The sequence below is a fragment of the Canis lupus genome, chromosome 9 (assembly GCF_011100685.1).
Source record: "Canis lupus familiaris isolate Mischka breed German Shepherd chromosome 9, alternate assembly UU_Cfam_GSD_1.0, whole genome shotgun sequence".
In the NCBI taxonomy this organism is placed as follows: domain Eukaryota; kingdom Metazoa; phylum Chordata; class Mammalia; order Carnivora; family Canidae; genus Canis; species Canis lupus.
Window position 1 is genome coordinate 11020735 of NC_049230.1, and position 21128 is coordinate 11041862.

Sequence of the window (21128 nt, forward strand, 5' to 3'; positions counted from 1 at the left end):
AGTCCCACATCGGGCTCCTTGCATGGAGCCTGCTTCTCCCTCTGCCTGTGTCTCTGCCTCTCTCTCTCTATGTCTCTCATGAATAAATAAACAAAATCTTTAAAAAATAAAATAAAATATAAAATAAAATAAAAATAAATAACCACAGCAGCATTATTACATGTAAACAAATAATTTCTTAATATGTACTCAGTGTTCAAAATTCTAATGGTCTCACAAATATCTCAAATATTTTAAAATTATAATGTGTTTGAATTAGGATCAGAATCAGATCTATGTTTGACGATTGCTTGATAAAGTTTCTTGTCTCACTCTTTATCTATAAGCTCTCTCTCCATTTCTTATTGTCTGTCCTTCCCTCTGCATGAAATTGTGTTTTTGAAGAAATCTGGTCATTTGTTCTATCAAGTTTCCCACTGGATTTCGCCCATGATATATATCCCCTATTGGTACAACACTTTCCTCTGCACTTTAAAACTTGATCACATTCAAAATTGACTTTTTTGCTTGGCAAGACTCCCTCACAGGTGGTCTCATTTTTATGCAGGCTATATTACTGCATTATATACATCCTCATGGACTCTCTCAAATTCTTGATGGAAAAAAGAAGAAATAAATAAATAATCCTTCAACAACACTTAGTATTCAACAATATTTTTCATCTTTGTCAACTTAATAAGCAAGAGTACTTCATTGTTTTTAATCACTTTTTCAATATTTAATAAAGCTGAAATATTTTACCTTTTTTCTATGTCTACCATTATCTATTTTTCTATGAACTGCCTGTTCAAACTATTTGCTTATTTTTATATTATTATTATGTTTTTATAAGAAAAGACATTGCCCCTTTGGTAGTGTGTGTTGCAACATGGACACACACCACACATTTGGGGGTTTTCAGCCTTTGGATTATATAAAATTAAAATTTTTTATGTTCCTTTATGGCCTCTGCATTTTTATAAAGCAGGAACATTGTTTCCTCTTCCCCAAATGGCTAGATACTTGTCCCAATACCACCTGTTAATCATCCGTTTCTCCATTAATTTTACGCACTTTATTTTTTTCTTTGAGAGAGAGAGAGACAGAGGGAGAGCACATGCGCAAGGCTAGGAAGGGATAGAGGGAAAGAGAGAGAGAATTTGAAGCAGGCTCCACACCCAGCAAGGAGCCAGACACAGGGCTTGATCCCAAGACCCTGAGATCATGACCTGAGCCAAAATCAAGAGTCAGACATTTAACCAAATGAGCCAGCCAGATGCCCCATATACTCTTTAAATATGTGTACCTCTTATTTAGGTTCATTGGCTTCTATATAAAAAAAAATAATTAAATATGATGGTCACTGCAGATATCTTTACTTGATCCTGACTTTAAGAACACTCTTTTGGGGCGCCTGCCTGGCTCAGTCAGTGGAGTATGTGACTCCTGATCTCAGGGTTGCAAATTCGAGCTCCACACTGGGTGTGGAGTGTACTTTAAAATAAAATTTACACAATTCATAAAAAGAAAAGAAAAAGAAAACTTTCTAGCCTTCCATCTTAAAAGATTTATGCTGGGTTTAGATTCAGTTTGGTAGAAGAAGTATGTAACCGTTTACATTTTAGTGGGTGAAGCAGGCTAACAATGGCTTCCAAGATGTGTCCATATCCTAATCCTTGGCACCTGTGAATGTTACCATAGTAACAATTTTGCAGATGTGATTAAATTAAGGATCTTGTGATAAGGAGATTATGCTGGATTATCCAGCTGGGCCCTACATGCCATCAGAAGTGCCCTTATAACCAAGATGAAAGGGAGGTTAGATTCAGCCAGAGAAGACGGAGGCAGATCCTGGAATAAGGGAGCCAGAGTCTGCAGAATGCCAAAGAATGTGGCAGCTCCCAGAGGTTACATGAGGCAAGAAAAGGATTCTCTCCCAGAGCCTCTGGAAGGAGGCTGACCTGCCCACACCTTGATTCAGACTTTTGGCCTTCAATGACAGAACACATTTCTATTGTTTCCAGCAACCAAGTTTGCACAGATTTGTTGCAGTAGCTACAAGAAGCTAACACAGTGAATCATTAGAAATGGACATGGATGGATGCCTGGGTGGCTCAGTCGATTGGGCGTCAGACTCGTGGTTTTGGCTCAGGACCTGATCTCAGGGTTGTAGAATCAAGCTCCACATCAGGCTCTTCACTAAGTGCAGAGTCTGCTTAAGATTCTCTCTCCTTGGGGAATCCCTGGGTGGCTCAGTGGTTTAGCGCCTGCCTTCGGCCCAGGGCATGACCCTAGAGTCCCGGGATTGAGTCCTGCGTCAGGCTCCCTGCATGGAGCCTGCTTGTCCCTCTGCCTGTGTCTCTTCCTCTCTCTCTCTCTCTCTCTCTCTCTCTGTATCTCTCATGAATGAATAAATAAAATCTTAAAAAAAAAAAAAAAAAGATTCTCTCTCCTTGAAAGGGGAACTCTCCTATAGTGTTGGGGGGAATGCAAGCTTGTGCAGCCACTCTGGAGAACAATGTGGAGGTTCCTCAAGAAGTTAAAAACAGAGCTACCCTACAACCCAGCAATTGCACTACTAGGTATTTACCCCAAAGATACAAATGTAGTGATCTGAAGGGGCCCATGCCCCAATGTTCATAGCAGCAATGTCCACAGGAGCCAAACTTTGGAAGGAGCCAAGACGTCTGTCGACAGATGAATGGATAAAGATGAGGTAGTGTATCATACACAAAGGAATATTACTCAGCCATCAGAAAGGATGCAGTCTTACCATTTACATCAATGTGGATGGAACTGGAGGGTATTATGCTGAGAGAAATACGTCAGTCAGAGAAAGACAATTATCATACGGTTTTACTCATGTGGAAGAGAAGAAACAGTGCAGAGGATCATAGGGGAAGGGAGGAAAAACTGAATGGGAAGAAATCAGAGAGGGAGACAAACCATGAGAGACTCTTAACTCTATGAAATGAACTGAGGGTTGCTGGAGGGGAGGTGGGGGGGATGGGGTAACCGGGTGATGGGCATTAAGGAGGGCGCATGATGGGATGAGCACTGGGTGTTACATGCAACTGATAAATTATTGAACACTACATCTGAAACTAATGATGTCCTATATGTCGGCTAATTGAATTTTTTAAAAAAAGGAATCTCTCGGGATCCCTGGGTGGCGCAGCGGTTTAGCGCCTGCCTTTGGCCCAAGGCGCGATCCTGGAGACCCGGGATCGAATCCCACGTCGGGCTCCCGGTGCATGGAGCCTGCTTCTCCCTCTGCCTGTGTCTCTGCCTCTCTCTCTCTGTGTGTGACTATCATAAATAAATAAAAATTAAAAAAAAAAAAGGAATCTCTCTCCTCTCCTTCTGCCCCTCCCCTCTCACACTCATGTTCTCTCTCTCTCAAATAAATACATAAATAAAAGCTTTAAAAAAAAAAGAAATTGATACTGAATTTTATCAAATTCTCTTTCAAAACTTATCCTACATCTCACCTATCACACTCATGCTGCTATACTCTTCGACAAAATATATTTCTCTTTTCCCCTTTTCCTTTATTTTACCCTTTCTTTTCACTCCTTTCATTTCCTTCTCAACTGCTTCGGTCACTGACCTCCAAAGCATCCTACAATGCCACTGGTGATAGAAACACCTAAAAGGTCTTTTTTTTTTTTAAAGATTTTATTTATTTCTTTGAGAGAGAAAGAGAGCAGGAGTGCACAAGCAGCGGGAGCAGCAGAGGGAGAAGGAGAAGCAGGCTCCCTGCTGAGCAGGGAATCTAATGCCAAAATCTTGACCTGAGCTGAAAGCAGATCCTTAAGAGACTGAGCCACCCAGGTGCCCCTAGAAGGTCTTAACCTGATGATAAAAAGGGGCAAAACAAGCACAACTGAGAAGTTAACTGCAAACTAGAAGAAATGGAAGTGGATAAATGGAGCCATCCTCCTCCTCAGTGGATGTCCTTCACTCAACAAAGAAGGAGTAGATGCTGACTTCGAGTTCTTTCTAACTCGATGACATCTCAGAGGAAAACTAAGAAATGTGACTCTTTCCCCAGGCCTGTGGCATATTCTGGAATCCCTTATGCCCCCTGCCAACAAGAAACAAGAATATAAAGAAACCATGGCCAAAGCAATGCCAAGAAACTATGGCGGGGCGGGGTGGGGTGGTGGGGGGATGCAGTAACTGGGTGATGGACATTAAGGAGGGCGCATGATGTGCTCAGCACTGGGCATTATAAAACACTGATGAATCATGACCTCTACCTCTGAAACTAATAATACACTATATATTAATTAATTGAATTTAAATTAAACCAAGCAAACAAACAAAAACTATGGCAGGATTCTTCACCTGGACACTCCTATCCTCCTGCCGGCAAAAACTCAGTACAATCCTCTGCAACATGGTTGTTTCTGCAATATCTAGTTACCTTCTTTCCAGGGAGGCTGGATAGTTCTGAGAGTTGTGTTTTGCAAACCACAGCCTGGCAAAAGACCGAGGTGGGCTCTGCCTTTTGGTCTGCCACGTACTCGCGTGGCTTTATTGCACCTCCCACTGATGACACTCCAGGCTAGAGGTTCATGATGCTCAATTAAGAAACAAAGACCAAGCAACAGCTCCTGAGAGAAAACCACCCCATGCGAATATGATTTTTTGAGAAAAGAATGCTAATTTGCTAAAGCAAACAACTTAATTTCAAAGCAGACTGCTTTATGCAAATCTATTGTACTTCAATACTAACTATTTCAGATCCTGTGGGACGCTGAAGGCAAAATTCCACAGTCCTGGAGAAAGACTTGGGCCCTCTGTGTTTTTTTTTGTGTTTTTTTTTTTTTACTCCGGATAAACCATTGTCCCCATAATTAACAAGTATTGCTTCAGGCAGTGCTATAACTCTGGGTGTCAAAAGCAGTGGAGTTCTCTAGTCTTGGGTAATAAGTCTAGAAATTGTTCCAGGCAGTCACCTTGAAACATGTAAATCAGTTAATCTCCAAGACTCAGCACCAAAAAAAAGTACATGAATTCTTTACTGAACCAAAGGAATGTTCCACCTTCCTATGTGATCAGAAATGTGAGTCAAGCGTGTAAATTTAAATACGCTCTGTGATGTCTCATACACGCTGTTACCTATACAATTTCCCTAAGTTGGCTTTCCCGGCTCACCAAAAATATGAGGAGATGATGTAAAATGATCCCTGGATACACTAATTTTATAAAACTTGCGTTAAGTCCGAGATTCTTATGGGTTTGACTTCAACTGAATATTACTGATGGCAATTCTCACAAGCCTTTATTATTGGAAAGCAGCCTGAAGGACTGGGGCAAACGCTTGTCCGACCAAGTTATATATGGTTCAGTTGGAAAATAACTCCACGTGACCCTGTCAAAATGAGGCCTAGTGGGAAGGGACCAATCATGGTGCTCATTAGTTGTAAAACCTTGAGAAGGTATTAATCCAAACCTCATCCTGAAAATGGGAATATTGGTATCTACCTTGGTGGAATGACACAAGGTAAGCAATATATACAGTGCCAACAGACAAAAAGGCGTTGGGTAAATGGATGCTGAAAATGGCCAGGTCAGCCTACGCTGCTGTTCTTGGCAGGTGCTTTCTGATGAACAAGTAGCTGCTCATGAGAATAATAAAAGCACCTAATATTTATTGAGAATTTACTACATACAAGGCATGGTGCTCAGCTTTGCACATAAGCTCTTAATTTAATGATCAGTACAAATGCATGGGATAAGTATCACTTCCTCCACTTCAAGGCTTTATGGATGTGAGATACATGGAGCTTTACGGATGTGAGCAGTCAGCCTTCCCATATCATATAATAGTATTTAGTCCTTTGATTGCAATGACTTTTCATCACAGGTCTATTTCCACTGGCTCGTAGGAGGATTATTGTTGACTTGTGTCCAGGCTATATATAAAATCCGAGATCCAAAAGTAAAATTCTCAGTTCAATCCCCTGTGCAGGCTTCCTACCCCCCTGCCCGGACTTCTCTTGATAACAAACTCAGGTTGTAAAGCTATTTACCGGCAACTAATGCAACATGACCTAAGGACTATCAGGAGATCAAAACTCGATGGAAGAGCCATATTGCCATGAACTTTGTCCAAGATATCTCACTGAACCTTTCTGGACTTTCGTTCCCCTGATTCGAAGACGGAAAACATCCCATCAATAAAACTAGCTGATTTCCTCATTAAATGGAGCTCTGGTATTTGGAGGAACACTCTATCAGTTTCATACATGATGTCATAAAGTTCTCTACCGTGTGATAGCTCTGTGGTATGTCTGTAAACCAGCACCCCTTCCCTAAGGGGGTTCTGATAAAATTGATAAGCCTATCGCCTCCCTGACATCAATTACTCCAGCAGGAGGGTAACGGTCAAATGACTATTTGAAACTCATCACTATGGCTTCTGTTTGCAAAATGTTGTCTTGGTGACACTTGGGCTGTGTGGTGACCCTCCCCTCTCAATACAAAGAAGGAGGGGGGTTAGCTCTCTCAGTCCATTAATGGATTCCTTGATTGGCTGATCCTGATGGTAATCTCAGCCTGACGTTTCTCCCATTTTACCCGAAGGTTCACCCGTCCTGGGCTGGACTGAACACTCAGGGTCACTGAGACTCTCCAATCTGATGACTCCAGAAGCCTTAACACTCAAAATAAAATAAATGCACAAAACCAAATACATCCCAATGACTATCTTGGGGCCATTTTTCTGAAAAGATAGAACTTCTAGCTTACTATCATACTTCTTCTCCAGAAAATGGCCCCGTCCTCCTCCAGCACCTAACAAATAAACCAATGAGGCCTTAAACCAAAGCACACTCACACTGCATCTGGCCATGTAACCAGAATGAGAGTCCACTTGGGCCTCTAGCACAATGCCTGGGGACACCATTAGGAAAATGTGCCTTCCACCGTGTGAGCACAGGACGCCCAACTCTGTAACCTCAATCTCTTCATCACAAGGACACATCGAAGAAAACAGGAAAATACACAGATACTTGGCCAAAAAAAAAAAAAAGTTATCTTTGGGGGGAAAAAAGGCACAGAGTACATTGAGGAAGAAACAAGAATCTAAGGAAAGTTTTGGAATTGGGGGTTTTTCTAAGTAGGACTGGAAATTTCTCCGCTGTCTAGCTGAAAAGAGAAGCCAACGGGGAAAGGGACAAAGAGGCCAGAGATGTGGACAGAAGCGATGGGGCCAGATTCCCGATGGGCAGAGTGGGCTCAATGGCACAGTGGAGAAGCCTGGGCCCAGAGGAAGGAGCGGAGGGTGTCTCTTGAGGACAAGAAGAACGACGGGCATAAAAAAGTGACGACAAAGAGAAAATTCAATGTGAAGGGAAGTTGAGAGAGGCATTCCGTATTCACGTAAAACAGGGTGTTCTGCCAAGATTTCCCATGGGGTCCTTGGGAGCACGGAGCCAAGAAACATTAGAAACAGCCAGAATAGGTCAGCAGAGGAGTTCCTGTAGTTTCCAATGAAACTTTACCACACACTCTTGCAGTATATAAGCTCCTGAGGAAGTAGCTAATGAGAAACATACGGGAAGATTCCAGAAGGCAACTCAACTATGTCAAGCTCAAGTAGGTGTGACCTAAAGCTTCCCTCTTTCCTCTGAGAACCTCCTCCAGTCCAGAGGTGGTCATCATAAAATGCGGAAACACACAAGTCAGAGGTGGTCCTCAGCTCGAAAACTATCCATGAGTCTCAGAGGTCCCACATGCATGTGATGAGCATTTCATTCTTCCAGAAAATTCAGAGGGTTGGCGACTTAAAGAGCTGGAATTCTTCATCTCCAGAGTTGCAAACCCCAAGGTCTAAAAAAACCTGAGCCACGACACTGCCTTTGCCCTCCAAATGTCATTACAACAGCTTTATTGAGATAGAATTCACACACACACACACACACACACACACACACACACACACAACTCATCTATTCAGATTGTACAGTTCAATGGCTTCTAGCAGACTCACAGAGTTGTGCAACCATCACCACGACCAATTTCATGACATTTTCATCACCCACAAGAGAAACATCGTGCCCATTAGCCATCACGGTTTCCTTTCTTCCCAGTATCATCCCTCCTTCTGGTCCACGGCAACCACTAGCCTAACTTCTGTCCCCGTACAGGTTCCTATTCTTGACACTTCGTATAAACGGAATCATACACTTCGTATAAAAGGAACCTGTGCCTCCTCCTTCTGTGCCAAAGACTATGCTCTCCGCAGTTAAATGTGTTACTACTTCTCTTGATTGTCTCCATATCCAGAAGCTGTTGGGCCAAAAGCTTTGCTCCGTGAAGAGCTGAAACTAGGACCGTCCCAGGGGGTAAGGCTGTGCGATGAGTCCTGCTCTCCGTGTGTGCCAAGTTGCAAACAGGTTGGGGCTGGTGGGAAGAACGGAATGTCCCATGACAAAGAGGAGGGGCGCAGAGGGAGCCACGGCCAACAGGAGGAGCTGCCACGGTGCTCCACATGCTGGGGGAACGAAAGTGAAAGAGCACGAAGGAGCAGACAGGAGAAATGCAAAATTCTGGGAAATGATACTAAGCTCTTTAGAATGCTTAGCTTTCAAGAATACAAGCCCCGTGAAGGGCTGGGCTGTCTTTTAAAAACTCTGTGTTTCTTAAATTTGATAAACAAATAAGAAAGCATTGAACCTGGGGATATCAGGTTAAGTCTCCAAAGCCTCCTGTACTGGGGACAGAGCAAACAGCCAAGCGTGTGTGCAGCCAAAGCCACGTTATAGAAAGTAAAAGCACGTTTCCTGGGCTTAGCTCCCCACGGTTAAGTCAAAACCTGTTACATTAAAAACAAAAACAAAAACAAAACCCTGTTCCATAAAGCTCCAAGAAACCGTTCAAATTCTACGGTGGTCCTGAAATTCTGTTATGCTTGAGACTGGCTGGAAAAAGTTGGCCCTTAACAGGGGCCGAGCCCCTTTTTTCCATATAAAATAAATAGCCCTGGCTATGGGGTGAGCTCTCTTGGCGCATGGAGGGCAACCTGCTCTGGATGTCCTGGCAGAGGCTGTCATCACTGGTAACACACGCTCCCTCTGAGTATTTACACGGCCACATCATTTTTCAGTGAACTACACCACTTTTACCAGTACAAGCCGAAACACAGCGTGCTCTGCCCTTGGGAGAAAAACGGAGACACATGCATTCAACACGTATCTCGGCTCGAAACCCTTGCCGCAGTCTTGATACTCAGAGCTTAAGAAAACTGTCCTCTGGGGCAGCTGGGTAGCAGGCCAACCGATGCCCCCCTGCTGGTGCTGCCACAACAGGGGTGAATGTCTTACCCAAGGGGCCACAGAAGCTCGTGATGCCACCAAAAAGGGAACTGAAGAGATAAACACACAGAGCTCTCATTCATTCATCCTCTGCCCCAAATACTCAGGACCCGTTATGCATCAGCCCTGAGCCGTGCCCTGCAAGTAAGACATTAATTAGAGCTAGCCCCCTGCTCCCATCCATCCCCAGCCTCTAGGATGTCTCTTCTGGAATGATCAAGCTACACTGCAAGATTCCCACAGGCTGCAGGAAGGACAGGGCAATGGTTACTTTCTACATGGCCTAAATGAGCCGGGAGGTAGGGAGACCGGAGAAAGCCAGGTGGCCCCTCTGGTTCCCTATGGTTAATTCCCAATCTTTTTTTTTTTTTTTTTTTTTTTTAAGATTTGACATATTTATTTGAGAGATAGACAGAACACACAAACTGGGGGGAGGGGTGGAGGGAGAGACAGAAGCAGACTCTCCACTGGGCTGGGGGCTCGATCCCAGGACCCCAGGATCATGACCTGAGCCAAACGCAGACACCTGAACCGACTGAGCCACACAGGCGCCCCGGTTAATTCCCAATCTTTGAGGAAGTTTGTCTACGCCTCCTTCCTAACTGCCAGCCAAGTATAATTCAAATTACTCAAGCTGGCATTCAAGAGCCTACCCCAGTTGTACTACTACTTCCACCTCCAAGAAGTAACTATGAGACAGTCGAACAGAAGTCCTTTCTCTTTCCTCGAATACACCTAACCTTGGTCTTGACTCTTCCTCTGGCCATGCTACTCCTGCCACCTGGGCAGGGCACACATGTGGTCCTCTGACTACTAAGAGCTCTTCTGCCTGCATTTTGGCCCAATAACTTCTTCCTATATACTCATCTCTCACCTCCCACCTCCTTCCCTCCCCTTCCACACATAAGACTAGAAAGTGATCTGTGCATCTACTGCTCCAGACGGTCAGGTGGCAGGTCACTGAATTTATTCCAGGCCCAAAGCAAGGAATTCAACAGAAACCACCCTCTGCTAACCCTCTTGAATGCAAAATGAGTTGTTTTCCTCATTGCACAGATGGGAAACTGAACTTTAGAACGGTCAGGTAAATACTCCAAGGTATCACAGCTAGGAAAGGGTTGAGCAAGGTGTGTTTTGCTCAAATCCTGGATTGTCCTCACTCAACCATTTGCAACACAGTGTGTGCAGGGGACAACTCTTGTACACCACTCCCAATTTCTCTCTACCCCACCTCCCACTCCCTTCCCTGATCTGGGTTTCCAACACAGCCCGGGTTCTGGCCAGCTTCTAGACAGATGCAACCTGACAGTGCCTGGTCTCTAGCTGCACCAGATGCCTCTTCCATCTCTGGATTCCTATTCTCAGAGTGCTCTGGCTGCTGGAATCTGCTGGGCTTGCAGACATGCAGAACCTGGGGTCAAAGCGTGTGGGGCCACCTGTGATCAGTGAACAATGGGGGACAGGAACTGATGAATAACCCCTTTCGTCCCATGGGCACACAGTTCTGAGACTGAGACAGACTTCACAAGGCTCTTAGAAGGTCTGATGCAGTGGCCCTGAGCAATGACGGCTGCACTGGCTTTCCCTCCTTCCCTATCTCAGCTGCGCTGTCCATCCCACTTACTGAGATCACAGTCACAAACGAGTCTCTTGCACACAAGCCTCTATTTTGAGCTCTGTGGTCAGAGTCCACACAGAAACATGCAGCAGAAACGTGAGCCAAAGCAGAGGAGGGCTCAGCAGCAGTGTAGGCAGTGAGTGGTACAATCTGCCCTGCCCCTCAGGCCATACGAACCAGAGATCCAATGATGCTTGAGCTACTCTTGGAAGAATGCATGTCTCCCCCGTGGACGTCAGCTAGCTTCCCCTTCTCAGCTACTCCAGTGCTGACACAATGCACCCTGGAATGGCATGGCTCAGGTGGCAGGGATGGATGGTGCATGGGTCCAACAGTATGGGCTTCCTCTTACCAATGGCCCAGCATCGCCACTGCTAAATCTCCAACCAACCGACAGCAGAGATGGATGCCAATCCCTATAGCACTTTCAAGGCTATCAGCCAGCCCTTTCGGGGAAGGTCGATTCTAACAGGCCACTTCCACCCCAGAGGAGAGGAGGAGATAGCTAATTCATGTTTCCTGGAATTCAAGCCTGCCTACCTACTCCAAATATGGGTTCGCCTTCTCTGCAAGCACACTGTCCAAGGCCCTAAGAATGCCTCGCCTACCAGCATGTATCCCATACAATATTGTTGCAGACCAAGGGACCGATTTACATCAAAGGAGGTGCAACAATGAACCTCATGACCAAGGAGTCGACTAGTTTGATCATGAACCTCATTTTACAAAAGCAGCCAGTTTAACTGAATTGTGAAATGGCCTGCCAAAGGCTCAGGCAATAGCTTAAGTTAGAGCACTAGCATACTTAGGGCACAAGGTTGGTTAGAGCACTAACACAGTTAGGGCACAGGCATATTTAGAGCATTAGCTTAGTTAGGGCACCAGCACAGTTAGGGCACTAGCTTATTAGAGCACTAGCATCACCTTGACCCCATGCCCCATCCCTCGAACTTCTGCAAAGAGTCTTTTTTCCTTTCAGAGCAGGCAATGGTGTTGAGATCTGAGTACTAGGTGTGTTCACTGTTACCTGAGTATCATTTCTTCTTGGCCCTTTCACCAACCAGAGGTGGAAAAAACATGCATGTTATGTACATCTATACCCAGACATTAAAAATGCACATATGTGCACATCTGCACATGAACATACATATGCACATCCAGGTGCGTATTTTAGAAATCATGAATTCATACCAATATGGCCAATTCCAATCCATCCCCCCAGGGTTCTTTTTGTTCTCTCTCATTTGCTCAGTCCCATAACACACCTAAAAGAGTGTCAAGATAGCTCTCTCCATCCTGTTTTATCTCCATCCTGGAGATAGCTCTCTCCATCCTGCATGTTTTTCATTTTAAGAGTGATCAAATTTTGACAGCGAGCTCCCCAGCAGAATTACACTCCTGCCGTATTTGTCAGCAACATCTCACACACCCATGCCAGAACCGATCTCTGGCAAAGGACATGGGGCCACCTTGCTTGGCTCATTCCAACCATCCTCCCCACCACCTCCACTCCTGGGGCTGGGGGGGTCAGGGTCTCCTCTCAAGCGCACCATCACATGGAGGAGGGTGAGACACCTAAAGCATGTAGGGTTTATAGTAGTCTCAAGGAAGGGGGCTGTGTGGAATGTGGGTATTAGGGAGGAAACCAGCTGTACGGCCACATGAGCCTACAATCCATAGAGTAGATCGGGCCACATAAATCCTCTGAAATTATAAGCAAAATGTCTCCGTGTGTGCAAACGCATAATTCTCCAGGGAGAGGATCTTCAGTCATCTTCATGTCTCCTTCACCTTAAATTTGCAGAGCACAAGAGGTTTCCAGGAACTTAGAGCCCAATTCAGAAATGCAAGAGTTTCCCCAATCTCATTTATTACATCCCTGCTCCTAGGGCAGAAATCAGAGAACGGCATGGCCTTTGTCAGAATACAAATGTCTGTCTCAATCTGAGTCCTTCTTGAGCCTGACTTCAGGCTTCTAGGACAATTAAGGGGCACTAAATCTTCTTCGAATTAGACATGCTGTCTTTAAACTCTCATTCTTCTAAAGAAAAGGGGGACCTAGCGGGAGTCTCCGAAGAAATAAAGGGAGCAGAAGTGCACACTGCCATGAAAGAAGAAGAAAATCAGTGGTTTAGGAAAAACCAAAGAGCAAATGTCAAGGCAGCTTGTCAGTGTCAACCTGGTCTCAGGATTTTATCCCACTGGCCCCAAACGCAGCGTTCAGAGCCCTAGAAGTATTACCACCATCTGGGACAGCTGTGGGCATAGAAAGAGCTCCCCAGTCCAGAGCTTTAATCCTCTAGGGTTCCTTCAACAGTTGCATTGATCTGTCTGAAAAGGCCGAATACAAAGGCATCTACTGCAGTCGCTGCAGGATAGGGAGGGGCATGGAGCATTAAAAAGCATGTGCCCTTGGGTGTGGCGCTTAAATTTTTGCCAGGCGGACAACTGCTGTGCAGAGATGAAATCAAAGAATCCAGATTTGACTTGGCCACCTCGGTGACAGAGTGACCCTATAAAATGATCATCCCAAATGAGGCACTTTGGAGAATGAAAGAGGACACGGTTAATGAATAAAGCAAGGCAAGGGGTGTGAAGAGGGGCAATGTTGGCAAACCCCTGTGCTTCGTAATCCTCGGCTCTGCTCTCCCCTCCGCAGCACCTGCACGGGCCTTACGCTGTGCCCAGCATCACAGAGGATAGAAATGAAATTAAAATAAAATAGCATAGGGGTGCCTGGGTGGCTCAGTGGGTTAAGCATCTGCCTTCAGCTCAGGTCATGATCGCGGGGTCCTAGGATCGAGGCCTGCATCGGGCTTCAGGCCCAGCAGGAGTCTGCTTGTTCCTCTGCCCCTCCCTCCCCCCAGCTTGCGTACTCTCACTCTCTCTTTCTCTCTCAAATAAATAAACAAAACCCTTTTTAAAAAATTAAAAACAGGGTACCTGGTGGCTCAAGTGGTTGAGCGTCTGCCTTTGGCTCAGGTCATGATCCCAGGATCCTGGGATCAAGTCCCATATCAGGCTCCCCGCAGGGAGCCTGCTTCTCCCTCTACCTGTGTCTCTGCCTGTCTCTCTCTCTCTGTGTGTCTCTCATGAATAAATGCATAAAATCTTTTTAAAAAATTAAAAATAAGTAAAATAGCATGTTACAGCACACCACACCAGGTTGTCCTGGCCCATAAGGAGCCATCTCTCTTCATTCTAATGCTACTCTGTCTTGAAAATAACCACCTTGGTGGCCTGAAAACCAAACTTCACTGATGTTCTCTCTGAGCTAAGGCATTAGGACCATTTGCAGGCTTTGGTTTTTAAATCTTTGATTCAGGATGTATCCAAGTGACTCACTGGACTATTTTGGTCTTGGGAATGAAGTTGCTTTCAGAAAATCTTGCTGCAATCACACATACCAGGGTAGACGGGAGGCCCTCCTAACAGAAGCTGGAACATCTGCCTGAGGTTGGGGAAACCACACAGATCTGAGCAGGTACTCACTGCAAATCTCTGGAGCCCTGGTCATATTTTTACACTTTAAAGTCATCTCCAAATACTCTCCTGGATCAATAAGCATGTATACTCATTAACCCTCATTTTCTAGCTCTCTTGACTGGGAAAAAAAAAAAATTCAAAATTCAACTCCCTATTTTTTTTTTTTTTTTTTTTTGCTCTCTTCATCGTTGGCCAAAAGAAAAAACAAAAGAAAATTTTAAAAGATGTCTTACCACTGATGCTTAAAGAACAATAAATTACTCCTTAAAACAAGTACCATGGATTTTCTAAGTTCAAAAGTAGAAAATATTTACTGGAAAATAAAATAAGGAATAGAAAATAAGGAATAGAAAATTCCTTATTTACTAGAATAGAAAATAAGGAAAGCTATGAAGAAGAAAATTGAAATGACTCAAATTCCACTGCCCAGGCCACACTGTTGCTAATATTTTGGGACGCTACTTTGTGGTCATTTTCGTACACAGATAGATCTATAAGTACATGCTTACATAGATACAGCATTTTCTCATAAAATTAAGACCACACCATGTGTGAACATTGTTTCCATCCCTTAGCATTTCACCATGAACATTTTCGCAGACATTAACCGCATCTTTGTAGATCTTTTCTCAGTTGCACAAGATTCCATTCGAAACACTACAAATACTGCTTGGAAATACATGTATTTATTCCTGATGGTGAAGTGACCAACTGCATAGCTAGCATGCCTTAGAAGCGCATGTGAAACATGTTGGGCTCTTTACAAAGAACAAGTTGACGACTGATATGCTAAGTCACCCGGTTTCACAGAACTTTGAAATCAATCCACTTAGAACACCACCGGCCTCCGACACAGGTAAGGAACTTAAAGTCATGGTTGTATCAGAATACTTCTCTCGAAAGACTGTTCGAAGAACAGAAGGACATGCTCCAGAAAGGAAGACCGGCCAGATACTACAGCTTCTAGAGAAAGCCATCACCCCAAAATCATACAAAATAATGGACACATTTTAATGCCTTCTACAGGTTTTCCTGCCAGGTAATGGTGACACAGAAGTAACTAGGGCTATAATCTTTCTCTAGAGGACTGCAAAGCCTACAGGATGATCCAGAATCAAAGCAGGGACTTGGAATGCATGGCCTGCTGGGATTTGGCTGTGGATTGTGGGCAAAATAGTCAAAACAGGTCAATGAGAAGTACAATAATGGGTCATGTACACTAAATAGATGGATTTTTTTTCCATCCCACTCTAATATTTGCTTGATATACCTGCTGTGATACTGTTAAGTTCAACAAACAGTTGAGCTTATTTATTTATTTATTGAGCTTATTGAGCTTATTTATTGAGCTATTTATTTATTTGAAGATTTTATTTATTTATTCGAGAGAGAAAGAGCAGGGATAGGGGCAGAAGGAGACAGGGAAGCAGGCTACTCTGACCGGCATGGAGCCCCACACAGGGCTCGATCCCAGGACCCAAGATCATGACCTCGCCTGATACCAGAGAACACTGATGTCAACTGAGCCACCCAGGCACCCCTTGTTGAGTTTTTTAGACACACAAGCACTGTGCTAGGTGCTATGGATACAAAGATGGAAGATACATGCCTCCTGCCCTCAACAAATTCACATTTTAGTACAGATCACAGATATACAACACACAATTCTATTAGGAGTAATAGTAGTGAAAGCAGGGAGCTCTGAGTGCAACTGAACAGCTAACTAACCCGGGTGAGGGTGTGTCTCAAGGCTGGTTGCCGGAAAACTGCAGGTGGGAGTGGCGCCAGAGGTGGAGCACTGCAGGTGGGAGTGGCACTAGAGATGGAGCACTAGAGGTGGAGCACTGCAGGCAGGAGTAGCAGGGGTAAGGGAAAGTTAGAAGAGGCGAGATATTCCAGTAAAAGAAGTGAGCAAACAAGAAGTCAAAAGCAGAGAGGTGTGGTGTGTCCAGAGGTTTCTAAGGAATGGGTGAGGCTACAGTGTGCAATTCTAAGCCAAGTACCCAGAAATGGAGACAGAGATAAGCAGAGAGAGCCAGTGAAGGGTTTGAGGCCACCAGCTGGAATGATCACAGCTCTGTTTCAGATGATAACCCTGCTTCGTATTTGAAGAAATGGAAGGTATGAGATGGGACCTCACTCATCTCTCGTCACAGTGTCAGAAAGTTCCCTTTCTCCTTTCTACACAAAGGTTGGTACATCCCTCCCATCAAAGGCCAACTGCTCCACTGGGCTCTGGATCCACCCTCAGAAGGATTCCAAGGCTTCAGGTGTTCTCTCCCTGATGATACGACCCTGTATCCCCATCGTGCCACTCTTGCAGGTTTATTCCCCCCAGTGAACAGCTATGCTCTTGTATCTGCCCTAAACAACGCTTCACTCCATTCCACATCCCTTCCAGTCCTGATTCCAGTTCTCTACAGAGTTGCCCACATACGGTGTTGTTTCTACTTCCTAACTTCTCCTTCATCGCCCAATGCACCATGATATGGCTCTTTCCTGCCATCATGCCCCTAAGAAAGCACTGTCCAGGTCCTAACCATCTCCCTGGATATTCTTCCCATTTTACTCAACCTCTGTAGTAGACAGAATAATGCCACCCTCCAAAGAAGTCCACATCCAGAACTTGGGAAGACGTTCCCAAGCAAAAGGAACTTTGCATGTGTGTCTAAGGCCAAAAACACTAATATAGGGCGATTACCTGGATTGTTTAGATGGGCCCAATCTAAGCAGGAATCCTTCAAGGTGAAAGAGAAAAAAGAGAATGGTCAAAATCTCTTCCTCATCTCAACAGGTGACCTCCCCTCCATTCAGTTGTTCAGACCAACCATCCTGAATCTCCTCCTGTTCTTTTGTCCTAGTGTCTAATCCCATAGAAGACCCTATGGACTTTACCTCCCAAAGATATTCCAAATCTGCCCACATTTCTCCATCTCTCTTGCTAACACCTTGGTCTACACTACATCACATCTTACCTGGGCTCCTACAACAGCCTCCTACCTTGTCACCACACTTCACCTTTCATCCTCCTCTGACCTATGCCCCACAAGGGCAAGAGGAGGAGTGAAATGTAAATTGGGTAAAACTGTACCTGTACTTCGAATTCCTCAGTAGTTCACCATTGAACTTAAAATGCACTCCTACTGTAGCCTTCAAGGCCTTGTGTCATGTGATTCCCCCATTTCTCTGCTCTTATCTCAAATCGCTCTTCTTTGATGGATCTGCACATTAATCATTCTCGTCTAGTTTTTTGGTTCTTTGATCCCACCAAGCTCTTGCACATCTCAGGGTCTGTGCACATACTGTCTTTTCTGCCCAAAACATTTTTTTCCCCACTAGAGTTATTGCCCTTCTAGATCCTTTTTATCCTTTTTATCTCAGCTTAAATGTCATCAGCAAAGGGAGCCTCACTTGTCCACAGCATGCAAAGCATGTCCACCTTGCTATCCTCCATCTCAAATCCTTGTTGGTTTCCTTTATGATATCATACAGTTTATAAACATGTTAGTCATCTGTCTGGGTACATGGCTTTGTTGGTCTTCAGCACTAGAAAATAAGCTCTGTGACAGAAGAAACAGTGATTAGTTCACTCTTTTATCCTCAGCCCTGAGAAGAGAGTGATTGGCCTGTAACTGGTTGCTGAATTACTGACTTCTTTACTCATCCCGAGGGCCAACAGAGAGGGAAGCAAGATGGGGAGCAAGAATGGAGGCGGGAAAACTTACTGAAAGCCTATGGCAGAGATCCAAGTAGGAGGAGGGAGGAGCCTGGGCATGATCAGTGACAGTACTGATGGAGAGGAGGAAAATCGAATTACATTAAAAAGATCTTCCTAGCAGAAACAGTAGGTACCAACTGGGAACAAGCACACAGGAGAAGCAAATTTGAGAAGCCAAGAATGGATGAGCTTGGGTTGGAGTAGAGTGAGATTGAGGGACCATCCCAGTAAAGAAACTCAGCAGACAAGGGTCTATTTAGATCTAAAGCTTCAGGGAAAATGACTGGACAAGCAACCAAGATTTCAGTCATGTTGTAATATACAGAAACGTACATAGTAACATTTTGATTGTATAGTATTTCTAGGATGTTCCTAGTTGTCTCATCAAACAGGCCAAGTCTAAAACCACTGTTTAATGCTCACCCCAGCAGCAGTGAAAATGGAAAGGGACTCAGTCCAGAGCCTTTCTCTAGAAGAACCAACCAATACACAATGAAAGGAAACTCACCACAATGGCATTTCAGAGCTCCATACAACCTCCTTTCCTCCCACCTCTTCCCCCTTGGCCATCTTAAACCTTCCTGGCTACAGATGGCCCATTTCCTAACATGCATCAACCCCAAAGTACCAAGTGGCTATGCCTGCAGAGCAGACCAACTGGATACTTTTAAACATGATATATAACACCAGTTCAGGATTTCTCCCTGAGAAATCTTAAAACACAGATACTAACTAACATTTTCTAGTCTCTTCCTACATATGTTTATCATATATGGTAACTCTTCCTTTACTTAACCCCATATTCTTTGCCTTATTGAGATCCCTTTACCCTGCCAGATATGCAAGATGAGCAAATAACTGGCTAAATGATACCCAGTTTCAAGTAAAGCACCAACCAGAACCATAGGATGGGGTCCAGTAAGATGACCAGCTCAGGGAGATAAGTGGGCAGGCGATTGCCTATAGATTTATAGAACATAGAAACATCATTTTATGTAAGACTTTGTGTTTGCAGTAGTCAGTTCAGTTAGCCCAACTGGGGTCTCAACAAGGTCTAGATGAACCAGGAATTCCTGCCTAGATATAGCTCAATTTCATATACACAGATTGCAACTCTAACCACTCCCACTGGCTCCAGTCATTCAAAACAGCTGCCTATCATTCCTTCATTTATTCAGTCAACCAACAAATATCATCAAGGAGTTATTATGTGTCATGCCCAGTAGAAGTCTTTAAAAATAAAGAAACCATTTCCTCTCCTAAATGGGCATATAACCTGGTAGAGAAGATAAAAAAGGAACTCAAATAAAAACAGAATAAGTAGTCAGTATTTAAAATAGGGAAAACGTTATGTTAAATATGGTACACGTAATAACTCATTTATCTTCATGAAAATATAACCAGCCATTATCAACCCCATTTTACAGATGAAGAAACAGACCAAAGGGGAAACAGTTCACATGCCCCAGAGCTAGGACTTGGGAACCAAATGTCTACCTTCAGAGTTCATTTTCTTGACTATTAAGTAAACTGAGCCCATACTTTATCACTTAAACAGGGATACTTTTGTGAGTAAGAGGTGGTAGGAAAAGTAATAAAAATTACACAATAGTTTAAATATTTATTTAAGCTATTTTATTTATTTATTTTTAAAGATTTTATTTATTTATTCATGAGAGACACAGAGAGAGAGAGAGAGGCAGAGACACAGGCAGAGGGAGAAGCAGGCTCCATGCAGGGAGCCCGACGTGGGACTCGATCCCGGGACCTCAGGATCACGCCCTGGGCCGAAGGCAGGCACTCAACCGCTGAGCCACCCAGGGATCCTATTTAAACTATTTTATTGATCCAATTGATCAATGGATTGGTTTTATTACAGTGGTGAACCTCTACAACCCAAACTTACTGAAAGCTATTTTCAAAATGAAATTCTTTCTAAACACACACACACACACACACACACACACACACACACGTGTACTAAAGCAAAACGTACATTATGAAATGACATAAGCAGAATTATTTTTCTTGGCAAGGGTTCGCATCCTTTAAGTCAGTTTCTAAGCCATGGAGCCTCTAACACTGTGTCTCGTGGAACACAGCTTGGGCCACAGTGGTATCCAGTTCTTCTCCCACCATCTAAGCCTGGAAGCAGCTAGCCAACTCTGACCACTTGGGTTTATTAGTCGGCAAGCCCTCTGGGACAAGCAAGGAAACAAGAGAGAAGTCATTGCTGGTCATCTTTTGGACAAGAGAGAAGTCATTGCTGGTCATCTTTTGGATGCATCCTGGCACTAACGTCCAATTCTGCTTGCTGCAAGCAGCTCGCAGCTCGCACTCTGCTAGAGATCAGAGCAGAAGTCGGAATTAGAGAGTGGTAGTCTCTCAAACCCATCCTGGCTTGGTTTAAAGCAACTATGAGATAATGAGACTCTGTTTAAAAAATAAATAAAAATAAAAATAAAAATCTGGGATAAATGCTAAACCAGATGGAATGAGGGACAAAGGAGTAGTCCAAGAGTGCCCTGGGCAAATCAGAGTGCCTGCTGTCTAACTACTGAGCTCTACTAACTCATCAACCCCCATAACAGGAAGCAGATGTCAGAAGAAACTACCACAAGGAAGCTTCAAACATGTGCGAGAGAGATCACCTCTGGGATGGGTAATTAAGAAAGCTTTTTTTTTTTTTTTTTGCCCTTTATTATAAGAAATTTTAAACGTACACAAAGGAGAACAATCCAACGAGCCCCTATGTGCCTATCACCCTTCTTTAAAAATTATCAATTCTTGACCAGTTTTGCTTCATCTATGCCCCCTGCCCCTACTTCTTTAAAGGGAATCCCAGACATCTTATAATTGCTTCTGTATGTTGTTCCACATGTACTCCTGGATATAAGGGAAAACTCTACCCATGAAATATCTCTCGAGCTAATTCTTATAGACATGACTTCCTAAAGGCAGATATGGAGAAAAGAGCAGGCTAAGGGCAAGGGGAAGGAAA

At 44.1% G+C, this 21128-nt stretch overlaps 1 protein-coding gene across 2 annotated transcripts in view; it reads right to left on the minus strand.

Annotated features, from left to right (window-relative positions):
- The window catches only part of MAP2K6 (mitogen-activated protein kinase kinase 6), a 121712-nt gene that overhangs the window by 55473 nt on the left and 45111 nt on the right, over positions 1–21128 (minus strand). The window lies entirely within an intron of this gene.